Genomic DNA, 16,239 nt, shown 5'->3' on the forward strand with positions numbered 1-16,239 from the left:
TTTTAGCAGACCTGGCCATAAGAAAAAATAAATACCTGCTGAAGACCTTAAAAATGTATTAGTTACAGATCTGAACAGTTCTTGCACATTTTGTAACTGACATATGAATTAACAGTAAGTGTAGACTATCATGTTGTTTTTGGTACCACCAACTTTAAAGCAGTGAGTTAGTGGCTTTGCTATTAGTGGCATTGCTGAACATTGCTGAAAAAAACAATGGATTAGCCCTAATCGTAGACAGCATGCTGACCAATCTCATTAAGGCTGTGTCAAAAACTGCTAAGAGTATTAAAAGTGAGGGGATTTAAGATGAAGGTATAGAACCTACTATAAATTGATTCATCTTATACAACCCTGAAAAGTACTTTAACAGTTGAACAAATTCAATTACATGGAGGATGGAAAAACAACATATAGGAGCACTCTTTCAAACTATATTGTGGAAAATGATATATTGGGAACTTTAAATTGATGAAGATGATATTTCATAATCACATGTAGATACTGAAGAATGAAGAGATAAAGAGAGATGCCCGGGAAGTGAGATAATAATATCATTTTAGTGTTTTTGTATGTTTTTTGCAAACTATGCAGTCTAGTGGCTTGAAGTAGGCTTTGTGCTCAAACATATATAAAGATGCTGCCTGTCCTTGGTCAGTAAGATAAGGGGCATGTATTTGGTAAGCTGGCTATACGCCCAGAACATGAAAAGAACTAACTGTTGTCTAGTCTGCAACTTAGATATAATTAATTGGCAGGTGTTGCTGTTTTATCATTTGTTTAGAATATGTCATAGTAACTCTTTGTGTTTTAAGGTATAAAGGACCATCTTCAGCTACTTATTTTTTAAGTCTGGTGGTCGCAAGCCAGACTTCCATATGCATATGAATAAAGGGACTTCTGCTTCACAGACACCTGAACTTTGTCATTTGTTTGACACTACAATACTAAAGAATTTAGGTTATCTTTCTCTTATTGTTTTTTCTTAAATACCACACAGTCAGAATGCCACACTTAGAATGGATCAGGAAAGAGTTTTCATGGTAATCACAGTATATTTTTTTAATCAGAATATATGAAAGAGCATAAATCTTTTAATTGTCCTGCATAGCTAAGACTCCTACAATGCAAGGTTAGAAATAAATATTCAGGACAGGGTTAGTGAAATAATGTCCATTTCAATTATTCCTGTTGCAGTATTTTAGGACAAACAGCTTTTAATTGGCTAATTCATTAATTACATTTTAAAAATGAAGATTTATTTAACTGTGTAATAAGGTTGGTAAAGGAGATAGAGGAAGCTTGGGCTGTGGCTTCCCTAAGTCATACTATTTGATGTTAGAGTGTGTTCGTACTCAGTTCTTGCATGCCTGCATCTCTGAATACTGGGGGATTTGTTATTCCTTGTGTCTCCACAGAAGTTACAAGAACTGTGAACCACTCTCTCAAGGAGAGATACGAGTTGCACAGACACTGCCATAAAACTTAAGTCAAGAGAAGAGATTCACAAACACCAAACACAAGGGTATACATTTTGGACCGCTACTTAGCAAGGAATGCAAGAAAGGACTTTTGTAAGCTGCATGTCACGGATGTCGGAAGGGACGAACCATGGAATGGCAGGAGCGCGAAAAAAGACCCTATGCTTAGCAGCGGGACGGGGTTTAGCCCGGGTTCAGCTGTTCAGGAAATACCGTATAGAAACCTATGCCCTCAGGCCACAGAAGTGGGGCAACCTGGTGCTAGGCGGGTCTTGGGACATCCAAACTTCAATGCTGAGCGAGGAAGAAAATGTGACCCAGAAATATATAGCCCCAGACAGAGACACAAGGACAAGCACAGCACAGGAAACGAGGGACAGGACAGAGTAGGAGCGCCCTCTAGTGTAGAGGGTATGACACTGCAGTTTCAAGAAACTGAGCAAACATACCTTAAAAATTATCCATATATAGCCTACAGTATGTACCGAAAACACCATGTTTTACCATTCTGTTGCTATGAAATGAAGAAGCCGTATCACCTTGCAACTCCCAACTCCCAACTGGCAACCCACTGAAGCTAAACAGGTGAGAGCCTGGTCAGTACCTGAATGGGAGACCCGCTGGGAAAACTAAGGTTGCTGCTTTAAGACGTGTTAATGGGGCCAGTAGGGGGTGCTCACCCATTAACTGTGTGGGTCTGTGTGGGTTCTAATGCCCCCGTATAGTGACGGGACAAATATACTGTAAAAAAGACGCTGTCCTTCAGATGAGACGTAAAACCGAGGCCTTCTCTGTGGTCATTAAAAACCCCATTGTGTTTTTCGAAAAGAGCAGGGTCGTAACCCCGGCATTCTGGCCAAACAACCTGTTGGCCTTTACCGATCGTGAGCTCCTAATAATCGCAATCTCTGAATTGGTTTCATCACTCTGTTCTCCTCCCCACGGATAGCAAGTGTGTGGTGAATGTTCTGGTGCACTATGGCTGCCTTTGCCTCACCCAGGTGGATGCTGCACATTAGTGGTGGTGGAGGGGAGACCCATTACCTGTAAAGCACTTTGAGAGTGGAATGTCCAGAAAAGCGCTATATAAGTGTAAGCAATTATTATTATTATTCTGATCCATCCATGTAGATTGAAGGTCACAGTTAGGAAAATCGAGTCACTCCTCTAGTGGCAAAATGGGATATAACCCCCTCCCATTGCTTGTATAGAAAGCACAGATTTGAATTCGCCAACCAGAACCCTGGCAGACAAGATATTGGTATTGATATTGTCTGAGGCTAATAAATAGGGCAAAGCAAGAAATAATTTGAGTTTATTAATACTTAGCTGTTTTATTTTTGAGCAACTTGCATTTTTCTAATTCTTTATTGTCATCCATTTCCTCATCTCTTTCCATAATCCTTTGTTTGTATTAATGTTATTTCTAATAAACTCACCTATTTTAATAAACTAAAGCAGTCCTGACTCGAGTTTATGCAGATCATCCTCACTGCTAATTTGAATTAGGGTTTTTAAGTATTGTGTTAATTATCGCATTAATCTAGCTATGTTTTCAGAGGACATGGTCATATAAAGGTTGGTGTGGTGATAAGAACATGAGGTTTGGGTCTTGTGGTCGAAAGTGCTTGCAACAGAGTCTAAGGTAAAATCACATGTGGTATTCTCCCAGAATATGTACATGATGGACTGGAGGTCAACTAATTCTTTGTACAATAATTCAAGTAGCTTCTGTGATTTAGGTATTTCTAGGTAAAAGATAATATTGTAACGCATACGGCCATCAGTGGTGTGTAAGAGCCGGCTTACCAGAGCGGTGACGTCACCGCCCTTCCCTGTAATAGCAGGACTACAGCCACTGGGCTGTAGAGAGATCTCTCTTTAGCTCAACAAGCTGAGTCCCTGTTGCGTGCTGCTGGAGGCCTGGCTAGCTCAGTCGGTAGAGCATGAGACTCTTAATCTCAGGGTCGTGGGTTCGTGTCCCTGACGGTGTGGGGCCAACCTGAACCCCCGTTGCGTTACAATATATTTTGATTGTATCTTCTTCTGCTCTCCTGCTGTTGAATAATATTTCTCTCAAATAGTGTTTTTTTTCATTTAAATACATTGATTTTAAAACAGATTGATTTTAAATCAAGAATAATGATTATATCTGTTTTCAATTGCATTCATTCCCTTTTTTGTGCTAATATACTGTAGGACGCAATCCACTTTATAACAAAAGGTAAAAGGTATATTATCCAAATTCTGCCTTCTTGTCAAAGCTGCAGGTGACAAAAAGCTAGTGTATATTTTGGTTGTCCCTAGTGGTAAAACACATTATGTGAATCTGGACTACAACCTATTGGCTTTTATTTCTGCCTGCTTCACTATATGTGTTAGTTAGGAAGCCTCCAAACTGCAGACATTCATATGCAACAGAAATATGGCAACTGGCAGGTGATTAAACCCAGCAGAGTAAGCACTTTCAAGGAAAAGTAATTCAAACTTGCTTGTCTAGGAATGTTTGAATTGTATTTCATTTTTAGAATAAAATGTAACAATACGGTAATAACATCTAATGCTGTTCCTGCCAATAATTAAGAGTCATGGTAAATGGTATTTACAGTCTCTTACATCATATTTAATTATAAATAGAATTCAACATCAGTATGAAGTGTAGCAATGTTACAATGTTACTGTAATTCACACAGATACATGGAAAATGCGAACTCCACACAGAAGATGCCAAAATCAATCCAAAGAGCTGTGTTGAGAGATAAATACATTACCACCCAGCAATTACTTCAATAAAATAATTTCTGAAGAAAACAAAGAATCAAACAATTGTCTAATTTAAAAGATACAGTACTATGTCCAGTTGAGGTGATATTAAAGACACAGAGAAAAAACTATTCAGTTCAATACAAGCTTTATCCAATATAATAATACAACAAAAATAGAAATAGATCACCAGCAAAGAATACAACAGGGTTACAAAAGATCAGAAAGTTATTTTACACTGAGAGTGTGATTTCAGAGTGTAATAGTGTTGGATTCAATAGGGTGTTGCCTGAGCATCGGCAGAGCGCTTCTTATTCTTATGCGGAGTGCCAGTATGTAGTTTTCTGGGAAGGAAACTGTTCTCCGATATACGAGAGAAGCGTATTCCAATGAGAAGAATAAATCCTTTTGTGGCAAAGAATAATCCTTTGTGTAGCCGGCTTGTGAACACATTTGGTTCTAAGCTTGAACACCATCCGCGGACGAGTGGGGATCTTAATGGCCTCCTAATAATCCCCATCTATGAATTGGCTTCATTACTCTGCTCTCCTTCCCACTGATAGCTGATGTGTGGTGAGTGTACTGGTGCACTATGGCTGCCGTCACATCATCCAGGTGGATGCGGCACATTGGTGGTGGTGAAGGGGAGTCCCCATTACCTGTAAAGCGCTTTGAGTGGAGTGTCCAGAAAAGCGCTATATAAGTGTAAGCAATAATAATAATTATTATTATTATTGTTATTATTATTATTATTATTATTATTGTTATTATTATCATCTTAAAGTGCAGCCCTGATTAGCGTCAGTTGTAGTAGCTGCGCATTCCCACGTGCCGCGGAGTGGGGAGTGCAGTGGGAGGCGTGCTCCACTTTCACATACCCTCCCCCTCAGCTTAGAGGGGATCCCCTAAGCGTCCAATTGGTGTTGTCAGTAGAGGGCATCTGGGTTTCGGTGGGCAATCCCTGCCCAGTGTTGTACCACGAAATGATACAGCTGCAGGGCAAGGAACCACCTGGTCACCCGGCCATTTTTCTCCTTATTATCGAAGCACTTCATGATAACAGGAGTTAGTACCACTGGGAGGTAGTCATTAAGGCATGTTACGGTGGTCACTGTGGGATGATGGTGGTTGTCTTGAAGCAGGTGGGGACTACAGCTTGGGCCAGGGACATGTTGAAAATGTCTGTGAATAAACCTGCCAGATTATTGGTGCAGGCTCTGAGGACGCGACTGGGTGGTCAGGTCCTTTTAGCTAAGATCTCCTCACCTCATCTGCGCACAGCACACCTGTACCTGACAGGAAGCCAATGAAGAGAGCTACGTATGGGGGTTATATGGTCGTACTTTCTGCTAGTAGTAAAAATTCTAGCTGCTGTATTCTGAATTCGCTGTAAGGTGTTGAAAGAGTGGTGGGTGCTCCATGATAGTAGGGCATTGCAGTAGTCTAACCTGCTGTATACAAGAGCATGTATTAATTTCTCTGTGTCTTGAGTGGAGAGAAACTGCCTTAGTTTTGCAATATTTCTTAACTGTTGGAAGCATGTTTTAGATACTGTTTTAACATAAGAGTTAAATGAGAGCCTTATGTCTAATATGACGCATAGGTTACGTGCTGAGTCTCTGAGGCAAATTTTTAAATCCTCTGAGTTAAGTGTTGAAGTTATAGTAGTTCTATCAGTATTGTTGCCTCCAAACAACAGAACCTCAGTTTTATCAGAGTTGAGTAACAAAAAGTTTTCACACATCCAAGTCTTTACTTCATTAATGCAATTAACTAAAGTGATAATAGAAGAATTGTCGTTTGGTGTAAACAAAATGTATATTTGAGTGTCATCAGCATATGAATGAAAGTTAATATTATGTTTTTGTATTATCCTACCTAGCGGCAGCATGTAGAGAGAGAACAATATTGGTCCCAGCACTGATCCCTGTGGTACCCCAAATTGAACTGGTGACATTGACGATGCAGTACAATTATTAGATATTTGAACATAATGAAAACGATTACTTAAATATGAAGTAAACCACTTAAGCATGGTTCCAAATAAGCCAACCTCAAACTCAAGCCTGTGTAACAAAACAGAGTGGTCAACCATATCAAAGGTAGCACTAAGATCTAGAAGCATAAGCACTGTTGCATTCCCCGCATCAGTGGCTGACAGAATATCATTTACGACTCTTGTTAATGCAGTTTCAGTGCTGTGGCCTGGGCGGAAACCAGACTGAAATTTCCTAAGTATATTATTTGAATCCAGATACGATTGAAGTTGGGCCACAACTTTTCTCTCAATAATTTTAGATAGAAATGGGACGTTTGAGACAGGCCTGTAATTGTTAAGAACTTGTGGATCCAAATTTGGCTTCTTAAGGAGCGGTCTAATAACCGCTACCTTAAATTGATCAGGTACAACGCCTGATGCAAGGGACGTGTTCATCATACTAATTACAGGTCCTGCCAGTACTTCGAGGGAATCTTTGACTAGCTGAGTGGAAATGGGATCTAGCAGACAGGTGGTTGACTTTGTCTTAATAATTAATTTCTTTAGTTCTTGTTCATTAACTTATTGAAAAATACTTAAGAGGTGCTCATATTGTTTCTGTACCAGACTTCTTTAGGGCTTATTTGATTGTGTTTGAAGTCTGATGGTGTTAATTTTAGTGTTAAAGAAGTTCATGAAATCGTCACTACTAAAGTTAGATGGTGCTATAGAATCTGTCTTATTTGTTAGATTACCTACTGTCTTAAATAGGTAGCAAGGGTTATTTTTATTGCTTTCTATAAGTTCAGAGTAGTAAGCTGAACGAGCTCTATATAGGGCTTTCTTATATTGTTGCAGGCTATCAGTCCATGCCAACTTGAATACTTGCAAACCAGTAGACCTCCATTTGTGCTCAGTTTGTGGCACTCCTGTTTAAGGAATTGTGTGTGATCATTATACCATGGAGAGTGTCTAGTGGTTTTGACTACCTTAGTCTTTAATGGGGCAATTTTATCAAGGGCCTGTCTGACCATTGTATTATAGTTATGTGTGATTTCATGAACATTATTACTGGAGATGAAGCCTCCCATTGATGTGTCGTGTTGTAATAGTCTTCTTCTTGGCAGCTATCAAGGGCAGTCGAATCTCAAACGTAATTAAAGAGTGGTCAGAAAAAGAGTTATTGATGGGATGGACTAGTACATGATGAATATCAGCTCTATGAGTGATAATTAAGTCTAGTGTATGATTGTATATGTGTGTTGGTCTAGTTATATGCTGACTACAACCTACGGGGTCAAGGAGAGACAAGAAATTTTTACTGAAGGTGTCTGTCCGTATGTCCATATGTATGTTAAAGTCACCTAATATTACAACTTTGTCTAAATTAATAACTAAATCAGAGAGCAGTTCACCAAATTCGTCAAGAAACAATGCATATGATCCTGAGGGTCTGTACACTAAAAGAATGTATGTAGGTGATTCGGGTGCTATTTTAAGGACCATTGCTTCAAATGTGTGAAAGTCATTAATAGTTTTAATTCAATTCTCAGAGACTCACTGAAGATGGCTGCTAGGCCATCTCCACGCCCTAAGCAACAAGCTTTCTGTAAAAAAAGTATAGCCATTAGGTGAGGTTTCAACTAAAGGAATTGCTCTGATTAAGATGCGAACCTCACTGTTCATCCATGGTTTCTGTTCAGGAAAAGTAATTATTTCTTTTGTGAGTGTAATATCATCAACACATTCCCTGATGTAGCTAGTGACTGATTATGCATATTCCTGTATGTCAGTGTGTGGCTGCCTCTTTAAACACCTCCCAGTCAGTGCATTCAAAACAGTCCTGCAAGACTGATTCAGCTCCTTCAGGCCACACATTCACCATTCTGACCACTGGTTTCACACACCTGTGCAGCTGTCTGTATGCCAGGAGGAGAAACAGAGTGATGTGGTCTGAGTTTCCAAAGTGGGGAAGAGGTACGGCCTTGTAAGTATTCTGAATCTTAGTGTTGAGATTTGTGTGATTAAAGTCACTCGCGACGATGAAGGCTGCAATGTACAGTACCTCTAGTGCTTCTTTGCCATTAATGTCAGGGAGGATGTAGACAGTGGTCATAATAGCAGCAAATGATTACAAAGCAAAGGCAGGGACAATTCTACCCCCAGGAAAAGAGTCAAGAGCCTTTGTAAAGAAGGCTTAAAAAACAAAGTCAAGACTGAACTGGGACTTTTTGGAAGGTTTGTTTGACAGATCTCAGCACTGGACCCAGGAGAGGTGTCAGACACCAAGGACTCTACAGGCAGCAGCTTAGAAAGGCTACAACATTATCTCCTTCCCCCCTACTTAGCACAGGCCTCATAAAAATCAAGGTAGAGAGGGGGAGCATGAGGAAACTGTTGTTTGGATCAACTATAGAAGATACCTGCCCAACCTAAGTAACTACACAGAGGGCTGGGCTGCATTATATTGGGATATTAGTTACAGTAGGTATCTGGGGTGTAATAAGTTGCTAGTGGCCATTCTGTGGACCATATTGCTGTCCATGCTCTGCACTTACAAACAATAGTATGGAGAAAAATGATTATAAAAATGAATTGAATGCCTTAAATGATGTGTAAGTACCACATTTCCCAGGAACAAGACACTTCTAGTTAAATGTAAGTCCGTTGCCAAAGGTACACAGCTTTTATATAATGTCTGGCACACTTTTAAAAGCTTTGTACTTAAAAACAACAGTACATTCCATGTAGAAAAACCAATAATCAATTGAATGCCACAAATGAAAAACATTTCCGAGAAACTTTAATTTTTGGGTGAAGTAAGTCTTACACCAGTAATGCTGTTTTCCTGTTAAAAAGTATTACCATTGCACTCTTTCAGGAAAGCCAATGAAGCTACAAAGAAAACTTAAATTCCTTTTAAAAAAACGGATTGTAATAATGACTTGAATGCTGCAAATATCTGTCAAGTACACACGTTTAACAAAAAACTTTGATATTCGGCTGAATAGCGACTTTACTAACCCTCATCCTAGCTTGGCCCTCTGAATAAAGAAATCTGTACTACCAATTGGGATTTATGGGTGTTTATGGGTATATTTATAATCACTTATTATAATAATGAAGACAGTAGTGAGGTCTGCCAGCGTCAATTATGTCATTACAAGGGGCAGTATGACACCATGCGGCCACGGTGTGCTATTGCAGGCAGGAATGGACAAAATTCCAAAGTGATTGCTGTGAAGGAACTAAAAGGACTAAAAGTTGCTGTCAATTTACCCTTTGATGACAACATGGAATAATCTGACATGTTTCCAAAAACCTTGATAAACAAGGGATCTTCTACAAATGTATAAATATGATTTATTTAACCACAGATACAATATTTCGAATGCGTCTATACGATTCTGGCTCATTAAATTTTGCGAATTTACCACGTGATGCCACAGGACGGCACTTTAATACAAATTTCTTCTGAAATTTAGAGCTACGTTGACATGTACATCAGGCATTTTAAATCTTTATAAAACATCGAAACACAATTTAAATGATAACCCCGTCATTCACAATGAAGCGCAAGTCCTTGTAAATAGTATTGTACATACTTTAAATTTACTAATGTGCTTTACAGTGGACGAAGACGCACGTTGCACAGGACGTTGCCCAGTGGGTCTATGGGAAAAGAGGCAATGAGAGATTTCAATACGATATTTAAAACACTATGGGATATAGAAACGTACCGATTTTGGTCACTAAATGGTTTTATTCACCTTAAACCTCATATTTATTGATGGAACGTTAATTCCATCCAATTACTGAACACTTCCCTTATCTATTTATTTTCCTACGGCATGCTACCCCTCTTTAGTATCATGGATAAATATATTTTCTTTCAAAAACGTGGATTTTATAACCATTCCCAGACCTGGTGCAAGAAGGATTACTCAACATCTTCGAAACCTTTTATGTGTGGGTTAAGTACATTATATTAAGAAGATTGTAGTCGGTTTATTGATGATCAGAATGTTTTAGAAGCATATAAGATTATTCATGTTATCATAAAGAGACAGAACTCTAAGCTAAGTTGACAGCAATACTTTCCCGAGCAGATCTCTGGAACAGATTGTGCGTTCTACAGTATATTATCCGGCGTGCAATAGCACCCCGCTGGACGTTAGGTGTCACACTGTAATGAGATAATTTGCCTGCAGCTACTGGCTTTCTTGCTGAAAGAAATTGAAGGTAGTATGGATTAAATATGATTTAATTGTCATTAATAATTATTAATTATTATAATCTCTTCAATGCAAGAAACTCAGAAATATATAAGAAAAGTTACAAACAAAAGCATTAGATCCATATAGGAGGTACAAATTTGTATATTCATAAAGAAAAATCCTCAATAAAGGTCTGAGGTTTCCCATCATACAGGAAAAATATGGAGTATATGGAGTGTTTTAACTTAGCCACTTGGGTATCACAAGCCTATACAGGCCATACTTCCCTGATTAAAATCTTCATGTACAATTTTATAGAGATATGCTGTCTAGTACTATCTACTAGTAATGTCTCCCTAACTCCCTACCATTGGATGAATCATCATCAATTCAGTGCACAAATGTGGGATAAACATGTGTACATAAACATGTAAAATATATCATGTTATGCAGTAAATATCATATGAACATAATATCACAGTTCTAGTAAATTCCTAACCTCTTTGAGCATGTAGATCACTGAATTCTGATATATGGAATGCGCACAGAGATTCTTCTTTGGTGTCCTGTAAATATACATACAGTATATATATGTCTATATATCAGTATATATATACTGTAGTGTGTAGTCTATATATAGTATATATACAGTAAATATATAAGAGGATGTAAGTCAATCTTACATCATCACTTGTGACTTGTCAGACTAGGTGTAGAGTAACTCTATTATAAAAGTGTTCTGATTCAAAGAAATATGCCATTCCTTCACCCTGCTTCCACAAAGGGCTTGAGTAAGGTTTTTCTAACCCTCATCCTAGCTTGGCTTTATAAAAATGAGTTATTACTGTATGTATACACCATGAACACCTTCAGTCGTATGACCTCTTTTACAGGAGCGATTAGGAAAAGAGGGGGGCTGCTGTTATTGTGTTACATTGAAATTTTGTTTTAGCATTGGTGGCTACTGCCAATATTGATATGTAGCCATAGATAGAATCTAAAGTAAGTGTCACCTTTAAAATGCTTTTTTAGTCTTTTAAAATACAATGATAAAAGTAAATGATTCCCATTCTTTAAAACAGGTTGTAACATCAAACCTGATGGTCTGCAACATCCTCAACCTTGAACTGCGTGATCAAGACCTGTACATGCCTTCACAGAACAAAAAGGATGGTATCAAGATCTCTACCTGCAAAGACATGGGTCTGTCAAATAACAGCAAGTTTTCTAACCTTGAACTCATTACTCCAACCTTGCAACAGTTCCCCCTGGTGGGGAAAAGAAGGAGTGAAGATGTGTACACTGACACTAAAAGGATGATAGCTTTCCAGGTGGTAAAGTGTTTCTTCAACCCTGAGATAGGAAAAATGGATTTTAACAATAAGAGTACAGTGCCCTCAGATGGTGAGAAGAGACATTCAGGAGAGAGCAGGGTAGACCCAGCAGGTACACAAACCTAAGACAAGTTTGTAGAATAGTTAACAAATGGCAAAACAATTTAAAAAAAATGAAAAAAAATCATCTGGTAGTGTCACGGCCACCACTAATCAGACACAAGCCCCTGCTACTTCCCATAGATGCCGACACACATCCTAATTATCCAACCACATCCCTAGTCCTGCACCACACCTTCCGACCACCCACTACTTAAGGGCTCCTCACCTGCACCTCCTCGCTCAGTATTAAGTTTGTTCTTATAGAGTTCACCTTCCTTATAAACTCCTCATCTGAGAGAACTATCGTCTTGTGAAAACCCAGCCTCTCGATCTATGCATCATCCTGACCATGACTTTTGGCAATGCGACTTGGCTAAGTACACCCGGCATCCGCTCTCCATATAATTTCCTTGCTTAACATCTTTAGCTAAGCACCGCATAGGGTCCAATCCCCTTGCTGAACCTTCCGGCATGTTACAGGTAGTACACCATAGTTAACAGTCATAGAACTCACTATCAACATGATACAGCTAGCTATGTCTAGTGCACCATGGTAACTTTTGGTGAGTTTTGTACCACCTAAAATCAGAGCAACACCCTACAAAAAGTGCAATTGTTGATGCCTTTAAAAAGTACACAGTTGAATCGGATAGCATCATCCAAGTAACTGTCAATCCAGATAATACTCAGATTATTGAGTTTGTCTTTAAACAGACAGGACTCAAAAGCACCCTCTGAGACCAGACATGACATCAATGTAATTTGTCTCATGAGTGGAAAACAAGGATACAGTGACAATGATACTGCTTCTTGAAGCTGGGACACGGTAAGTGGTGTAGTCTGAGCTTTACTCTTATGTACCAGGACCTTACAGGAGGGACTGAATTGGTTTAGAGACATGTAAATCAAATCTGTTGTGGAAATCAGAATATTCTATCAGACCACCCCTTACAGAAACATCCTGACCATTTGTAATGTCAAAGTTTATATGGTAGCCATGTATGTTAAATTAAGCTTATTGGAATATAAGGAACAAGTTAAAGTTTATTCCATGCTGAAAAGAGAAGAAAAGCAACACAGTGCTTTGGCTGTGGAGCCTTCTTTGGGTGTGAGAACATTGAAATGTTTTTTTTTTCTTCTATTTTCAGCACTGAATAAACTTTTACTTGTTCCTTTGCAGCCTATGAATGCTAACACAGCTACCTACTTGAACTACTTATTGGAATATTGTCAGTCACTAACAGTATATAACAGTAACTTGTATTCTATTGTGTATTCAATCTATTGTGTATTCTATTGTGTATATTGCTTGTATAAATGTTTTGTTTCATATTCTCAATGAATTAATCAGAATTGATGTAAATATTGAATGTTAATGCTCAATATGGCTTAATGTAGACACCACTTAACAATCTCTTTTTGGGTTGAAGGACAAAAACATCTCTGGACATCATGATCTTCCAGAGGATGCATATGTAATGGTAAGGCGTACTGTCTCACACATGCAGACCTCAGAAGTTAACCAACACAGCTACAGTACTTTTAATTACTTGATGTGATGAAAACAACGGGTTTGCATTTTGAGCGGTTCGGTGGAGATGATTGCATTTCAATAAAGCAGCTCCCTGGTTGTGATTTTCTGTATGACGCGAATACAGAAAGATCACAACCATCAGATCTTTCAATTGTGATCTATGATAAGTTGACCCCAGAGTTTAGAGTTGAACTGATTTCTGGTATATTGCCTGCATCTCCAGCGAAGACCTCTTTGAAAGCTTCATTTGTCAAGAACGTTATAATGATTGTTACACATGTCAGTGAAACTTGAAAAATATTGTTACAGTTGTGAATATAGATTACAATTGCAATTCGTGAGAAGCTTGCTCCGAAACAAATTGCACCAGTTATTTTCATCACATCGAGTAATTAAAAGTACAGAGTGGGTTGGTACCTTTAAACTTTCTTGTAGACAGTCACGTGATTACCAAAAAGAACAAGGCGCTATATCTCGGTAATAAAAGCAGCACAAACGATACTTTCAACAGCACAAACCGGCACAAATGCAGCACTAACGAATGCAGTGGGTTTCAGTGATTGTGCTGTTTGCTGGGGGAGATGGGTGACATCCCGAACCTGGACAAGCAAACACGCCCTGTGTCATTACATTGCACACTATAAAAGTCACAATTTCAACTGGGAGAAATATGATGACTTAACAAAGGCACTCATATCTGTGTCTTCAGAGGTCAGGGTCTGTCCCACACTGTATTCTAAACCAAGGATTGACCAGGAATACACATATAAAAGGACTTTGACCTAATGTTTGCATGTAAGAGCACTGTAAATACAAAGACATGGATAATGACTGACTTTTAAGACCTTAGATATATATTCGGTTATTTTAAATAAAATAAAAATTGAAGATAAAAATATTTTCCAATATTTCCATGGCTCTGCATGTTCGAGATGGTAGATTTCCCAATGTTTTGCAGTTACATTATGAACTACCTGGGTCAACCGAGTACTTCTTCAGATTTTTCAAAAGGATACAGCTACTAAAAATTTAGATGTGCTAGTTAAAGCCTCTTTCTAAGAACATGCAGTTGCTGGCTAATGTTCGCCTTTTAAGGCTAGATCTGCAACTGTTTTGATTAAGGTATGATATTGATGACAATTTTTGTTTTCCTGCTCACATAAACGCACAGAGGTTACTGGTATTAAAAGCAAAATCAACCGCTGACCCCACCCGGGCAAACAGAATAACAAAATTTGCGAACTGTTACTCTCACACCAGTAACAGAGCGCTTGAACTCAACAGACGGGGTCACTAGAGATCAAAGTCATCGTGCATGGTCACATGATCACCCGAAAAAGAAGGTGCTATATTTTGGGAATGAAAGCAGGTGGTAAGTTACTTTCAATGGCACAAACTTGCACAAACGCAGCATTAACTAATGAGACCAGTCCAGTTTCCCTGCGACATTGTCGGGGGGCTGAGTGATGTCACTCCCCCAAAAAGAAGGCGCTATATCTTGGGAAAGAAAGAAGCTGGGAAGTTACTTTCAACTGCACAATCCGGCACAAACATAGCACTAACGAATGAGACTCGTTTGATTTCCCTAAAATGTTGTAGGGGGGATGAGTGACGTCACAACCCCGAAAAAACAAGGTATTATATCTCGGAAATGAAAGCAGCACAAACGCTACTTTCAACAGCACAAACTGGCACAAATGTAGCACTAACAAATGAGGTGGGTTTCATCGTTTGTACTTTCTGCAGGGGGCCAACTTCACTGAGCTGACAAAACAAGTTTTCTCCCATGCAAATATGTGGCTGGGCCCAAACAAGAGCAGCACAGACTATTTAAAGACAAATGTCAGCACAATGCTACTTCAGAGGAGGTAATGCCCTCTCCTCTGTCTCTCTGACCTCTCTGCAGGACACTGTCAGCACAGAGCAAGCAGCTGAAGAAGTCGGACCATGGAACCCAGCCAATCTCTTGTTTCCCAACAGGTAGTTTAAATCACCAAGAATACTTGGCCAGTTGATCTTTGAATATAGTGTAACGCATACGGCCGTCAGTGATGTGTAAGAGCCGGCTTACCAGAGCGGTGACGTCAACGGCCCTTCCATGTAATAGCAGGACTACAGCCAATGGGATGTAGAGAGATCTCTCTTTAGCTCAACAAGCTGAGTCCCTGTTGAGTGATGCTGAAGGCCTGGGTTCACGTCCCCCGCGGAGCTGACCTGTGAAGGTAGAAGGCAAGGGTGTCCACCTGAACCCCCGTTGCGTTACAATAATGTTTTTATTCACATGAGAATTCCCGAGAATTGAAATGTTATTACAAACTCATATTTTATAGATAGGTCATTGTATTTTAACTTTGTAATAAATGTATTTAAACAAGATTTCTTCAAGATAATACACACCATGAAAACTCCTTAATGGATTGAGAACAAGCTTAAAGGCTGTTTAACAGTTTATCTTGTAGATAATGTTTGGCACTGGCAGTGATAAGGAATCTGCGGTTCTGGCAAGGGTCAAAAGGCACCGCCAGAACATTTTGCACAATTCGTGTCTGGTTTCCTTATCATTTTGCAGGTTGAAAAAACTGTTTAAAACCTCATAGTTTCTTCATAAAATGAGCACAAAGCGAATGATTGGATGTTGTGGCTATAAAGTTTTTGATAAAAGTAAATTGCTGTTACAATGCATTTATTCTACAAATTTGTTTAAACTAATTTAGCCATTCGGTAAGCTAATAGGCAGGTATACAAGATGTGATTATCATGCACTTATGTTTGAGTTATGGAAGTAATTAGAAATTAGTTTAACGTTTATGTAGAGGCCACACTGGGTAAG

Source organism: Atractosteus spatula, chromosome 6 (assembly GCF_055471065.1).
Source record: "Atractosteus spatula isolate fAtrSpa1 chromosome 6, fAtrSpa1.hap1, whole genome shotgun sequence".
Taxonomy (NCBI): Eukaryota; Metazoa; Chordata; class Actinopteri; order Semionotiformes; family Lepisosteidae; genus Atractosteus; species Atractosteus spatula.